This window comes from Larus michahellis, chromosome 8 (assembly GCF_964199755.1).
Source record: "Larus michahellis chromosome 8, bLarMic1.1, whole genome shotgun sequence".
Lineage (NCBI taxonomy): Eukaryota > Metazoa > Chordata > Aves > Charadriiformes > Laridae > Larus > Larus michahellis.
In genome coordinates this window covers 46,674,795-46,680,794 of record NC_133903.1, presented here as the reverse complement: position 1 = coordinate 46,680,794, position 6,000 = coordinate 46,674,795, and positions in this window count along the sequence as shown.

Here is a 6,000-nt window from a genome sequence, read left to right as displayed (position 1 = left end):
TCTCTGTGAGTTGTCTGTGTCCCAGGTATAGGTTGTGGTTGGTTTTGTTTTGTTTTGTTTTTTTTTAATTATTATTAGGAAAAACACAACACTCCCATTCATCTCCCTCAGGCTAATGCTGATGTCACATGGGCTACAGCATGATTTGGTGTCATCATAAAATATTCATACAGAAAGGATCTTTCATTCTCTGTGTTCTCCAGAACAGTAAATAAGTACCACTGAGACACAATGTTGTACTGCTTATAACATAAGGGACTTTCCTTCTGCTTTCCATCCACAGCTTTTGAAACCTATTTCTGACCCTGTTAAAGAACTGTTGCTCTGCATTAGGTGGGAACCTGAGAGAGTCACACAAATTGTTTGAAGACTCATGGCAATTTGGTAACTGAAATGGAGTTAAAGGATATCTTAATTTGTTGTCTGTTTTTCTGATCTTTCTCCCTCTTGACCATAAGCATATTAACGTCTATCTTTATTAGTCGAGAAGTATTGGTGGACACTGAGTGTGGAGGTCAACGTAGCTTTATTATTAGGTTTTCTTTGATAAAGGATATTGTATCAACTTGGTGAGATGTTTTCAATAATGGAACTTCATTGCAGTTCTCCTGTAATTAAATATCGATTCCCTATTTCTTTCTCTAAAAGCCTAAGGCCTTCTCTTATTTTGTCACTCTCCCACCTATTGTCAAGCTGTGATTTCATGAGATGTGTCTGTGCTGTCAGCATCGGTTTAAAATGTGCCTACCCCTCTGCTTTTTCCTGCACTGGCCTCGCAGCACATTACATCCTGAGTTTCTGCCACTGCAATTGTTGGCGTGCTGTAAATCGGATCAGGGAGCCGAGCTGGTTCTAACAAGTGAATCATTGTTTTGGGTTTGTTTTTTTTTTTCTTTTTTTTTTTTTTTCCCCTAAAGTGGTGTGCTTCACAGTGCTGCTGCAGGAGAAAATTGTGCTGGCAAAACTGACATAACAATGTGAACCGGGCTAGGTGGGGAGGCAGAGGTTCTGCTGCCAGACCGCTCATCTGCTGAAAACACAATTGAATTGCTCAGCAGAACTGCCTTCTGCTGTTGCATGGCATGACTTTGTCAGAAACCCCATCAAAGTGCTGGTTCTCACCCCATCCCCACCCCCAGTAATTGTTCCAGTAGGCATTGCTAAGCTTAAGGGACTGTCAGTGTTATACTTTTGCTTCAATCTGATCTACAGTCTCTGACCTGAAAGATCAAGTAAAAAGTCTGTTCTTGAAGGAGGTGCCATCCACTGAGCCTGCAGGGAAAGACAGAGATCATAGGAACTATTCCCCACTTACTCCAATGTTACTAACACTCTGGGACAGGGTCTTCCAACCTCCTTTTGGTTTAGAGATCTCGTGGTCAGGTCAGGTGTCCTGTTGTCCCTTTCCAACACAAACTGACCCCTGTATTGGAAGGGTTTGGCATTGTGCCTTCGAGCAGAAACGGGCTGGTGGTTTCTTTGTGTTTTAAACCTGCATGATTTGGAGTTGGTTGGAGCCACTGTTGTCAAAGACAGATGAAATCCAGTGCCTGAATGTTTTTGCCAGTGTTTTCCTGCCTAGGGTGGTGTATCATGGAGCTTGTTTTCTGCTGCCTTGTGCCACTGCTTGTACTCATGCAAGAATAAATGCTATTAAATCAGAATAGCAGCAGTTTCTCCATATGATAAGAAGAGGTGTCACAAAAGGTAGACAGTGGAAGCTTAGGCTCAGCAAGGTCATCCTTGAACTTTTGACCTAACCTACTGCTTACGTCCTTTCTTTTAGAGAGAAGTAAGAGCTTGCTGAGAGAGGCAGAGTGGTTTTGTCCATCTTTGGGTGAGGTTTCCACCTCAGAGTTCAGCCTCAGAGGCTTCAGCTCCAATGAGCTTTCCAGCACCGCAGAGACCAAGGTGCCTGAAGGTAAGGATGGTTGGTTCCTGCACCCTCAGGATCTGAAGAGCCTAGCTGGGTTTACACAGTAATGCACGTGACAGAGGTCTGCAGAACCTATTTATGTCTGCTGTTCAGGGCATTCCAGAGGCCATATTGATAATTTGATTAGAGGCACTTGCTGTCCCCAGTTTTAGTGGTAGGGGTGAGTATTAGGCACCTAAAGGCAGGAAGGCACTACAATTTGGAGGCATAGCCTAGCACTTGGGCCACAGTTAAAACTTTGTTCTGAGTGCACTATTGCTATGCCAGGACAGAAGTAGCATGTGTGTGCCTGTCCGTTCTTTCATCCTCCCTCCCTGTCTAGTGTCAGGGTAATGTAAAGCTGCATGTGAGGGCCAATTATGATACTTATCACTTCCTCTGACAGCGCCAAGATACCACTTTTTAATGTGGCTCCATTCTTGTTTTGGTGCTGACACACAGCCAATGAGATTAGGAAGGTGAAAATTGCTCACTTAAAGAAGATTCTTCTCTCAGTCTCTTTATCCTTTTGGATTTATGCCTTGCTTTTAGGATATAAAACCCCCTTGTGTTTGCATTAACACTTAGCATTAAAGGAAATCAGGAACAAAGGACTAATGTTCCTTTAAAAGAAAAAATTCATGCCCTACTTTAGTAAGATGCTTAAGATTCTTGTGAATGGAGGCTGTAAGGCATATTAAACTGCCCTGTGTTCTGTTTTTCCAATTTACTAATCCTGCTGATTCAGACTTTACTAGCAAACCTGCTACAATTAGCTGCTTTGTAGATGCAGTTGTAACATGTCAGGTTGCTGTTAGGACGATGCCTAAGGAGGCTTCGTGTCCTGTCAAAGGGTTAATTTTTTCTCTTTAACATTTATTCTGAGGCACGTACCAAGACGGGGCTCCTTTATAGAGCTTTACCGATTGAATGCTCAAGCAGTACCCCTCATTTAATAAGAACCTCGTTACCTGTTGCTTAGTATTAGTAGTAAATATTTATATCACAGTAGCACCAGAAACCCTGACCAATACTGCAGCAAGGGCACCCAGTAGCAGTGTTGGTAGCTTGCTAGGACACTTGGGACCATGATTCGTTTATATGGGCACCTATTTTTTTTTGAGTTTACGTAGCTTGTGAGGATGCTTGTTGGTATTTCTCTTTTTCAGTAGAAGATGAAGAGTTTGACATGGATTGCAGTCCACACTGAACCGGTAGTGCTGGAGGGGCTAGACATAGGCTGTCGTTTGTTTTTAGGGCTGGCATATGGGGTAAGGAGTCTGGGGAAGGCTAATTCCTGGTTCTGTTGGTGTAGACTGTAAAGATATCTCCGTGCTGTGTTTTGAGCTGGCGGAGAGTTGTGCTGTAGAAGAGGCTAGAAATAGCTGGAGTGGGTGACCTCAGCAGTGACCTGTCTGACAGCCTGCCTGAACTAAAGCTGCATGACCTTTAATGTAAACTAAAAGATGCCCTCTTTACCGTAGGGAACAAATACAAGATGTAAAGGATATTGACTTCTCTAGGCAGCCAAGCTCTTCTTCTTGACTTGTTTGTTACCTGGATTTACCAGAACTGGAAGCTATGAGGTGTGGGGCTGACCCAAGGGAGGCGACTCAAGGAAGTGAAACAGCCATTTTGGTAAGTCATTCACAGACCTGCACAGTCCTACACTCTACCTGAGACCTGAACTGTTGATTGTCATCTCATGCTTTCTTGCTTAGACCTGCACCTTACACTTTTGCAACACAGCGCTGTGTATTCTGTTTTTTCACCCTAGGTGAAAGACACTAACGGAGGGCCTGAGTTGTGGTCCATCAATCAGCTTTTGCAGTTGCCGGCTGGCTTGCAGAGGAAGAGATGGCAGAGGGAGAGATGTCGTGGTGCTCGCATACAACAAGGGGGGTTTCCTCCAAGGTCAGAGAATTCCTAGCTGCAGCCCTTTGCTTCAGTCCACTCCCCTGTTGTGGGATGGGATGTACAATCCTGTCTTAAAAGCTTTGACTTGGTGGACCAGAACAAATTGAGATAATTTTGTGTGGTCTCTCTACTAATACCTTCAAAGGTTTTTTTCCCTAAATATACTGCACATTTTGGGTTATGTTGGATATTGTTTAAACTATTGACTATCTAAGGGTTTGGGTATATAGCTGGGCTTAGGTTGTGCCATTTAGGGAGATTGTATACATAGCAAGAACAGAACAGATATGGACTGACCATAAATATACCCTGTCTGACGAGACCCAATATGGAACAACTGACTTGACAAGTGTTGGTAAATTGCTTCCTCTTCTGTGGCTCAAAACAGGCTGAGAAATCACGTTCTTTGAACAGAAACTTCCATGACCACCATAAAGGGGAGGTTGCTGGGTTTGTTTTATGAGAATTAAGTGCCATAGTGACAAAAAAAGGTCCTTGTGAAATTTCCTAATGTGGTTAGAATTTTTTTATTCCATTTTCCTCTGAGAAAAATTAATTTTAGAATTGCTAGCTGGTGTAGGAGAAGGGAAGAGGTGAAACGAACGACACTGAGTTCAGAAAACCTTAGAGTATGGAAAGAGGACAACAGCCTATTTGATGGTGAAGGCTTTGGAGGCTAGCAGATGGGATAGCGCAGGAGATAGATCTGTGGCATTCTCTTTGCTGCCTACTTCTCAGTCAATACAAAGGACCTTGGGATGTGGCACAGAGTCAGGGATGCTGTAACGGGGGCCCAGCAGAGCTTGGTTAGGACTGGTTTGAAAAGCAGGCAGAGACTGGTAGTGCTGGGAGTAGCAGTAGGAGTCAACAAGTGAGGGCTCGAGCTCAAAATAAGACAGGACACAGTGGCAGAGGCTGCTCCTGTGACCTCCACCTCATTCAGTTGCATGAACTGTGGCTTTTGCTTTGAAGATCAGTCTGAGATCACTTGGTTTTCCCTCCCCAGGGAACAGCTGCTTCCCAGAGTTCAACTCTGCTTCTTAGAGTGGACCGCGATGTGTGAACAGCCATTGGTAGATCATGGTCAGGATGTAAAAGCCTGCTTGGGTGGCTTGGATCTGACTGAAGCTGAGCTGGAAAGTGACTTGATGCATCTAAGAACAGACTGAGCAGGATGCAAGTGACCAATTCTCTATCACTCAGAGTGGGCCACCAGGTTAGACTCTGTAAAACAACAGGAGCTGTTTTCCCAGTGCTTCTCTCAGCTCTTTTTGAAAATGGGTTCCCTTTCTGATAGTCAGCCACAAATAGTATTGTGCACCATTGCCTTCCATCTACAAATATTGAGATCTTTTTAAAAAGCAGGCTAAAATTCTTATCTGGCCCCCAAGCTTATCAGTAGGGAGACTGAAGCAGTGATCATGTTAGTAGCTTGATCTGCCTGTGTGATCAGAAAGCATAGCCAGGATTAGCACAAAGGAAAAGTTTGCTAATTTTGCAGTTGTCCCCAGTAAAACCCTTCTCAGTCAGAATCAAATGAGTGCCTAAATCTGTCTGAAAGTCATGTTCCAGAACACATGAGCCTTGTCTTGTTCCAAGCAGAACCTGTAATTTAGTATCGAAAGCTTCTGGAATTCAGACATAACAGCAAATTTTAAAGAAAATACTGAACAGGGCTGAGTGCTCATCCCTCTTCTTACAGCTCCTAAGAAAGACCAGTATGAAAGGAAACACTCTAATGCTTGTGAGAGGCATCCTGTGGCAACTGATGTGTCTAATTTCAGAGCAAAAGTACTTCTGAAGGAGAGAGGATTAAAACAGGGGAGGGGAGAAGTTACCCTGCGGGAGATTGTCAACAGATGTTCCATTATAGTTCAAAGAGTGCTAGCAAAAGGCTTCTGCTGCAGGGATATATTAATTCTGGGCAGTTCATCACAGGGAGACCTGTTTTATGACTGGGAGGAGATACCTCTGGTAACTTAGCTCTTTATTTGAACTGTGGGTGGGGGATTGGGTCTACCTGTAAACAGAGTGGGAGCTGAACAGTAGGAACAAACACATACTTATTTTCTTGCAGCTGTGACCACTGTCCGTCTGATCAAGATCGTGCTGGTTTTGTGGTTCAGGGAGTTATTTGGCTGATGGTTCTTTCAAAAGAAAAATTATTA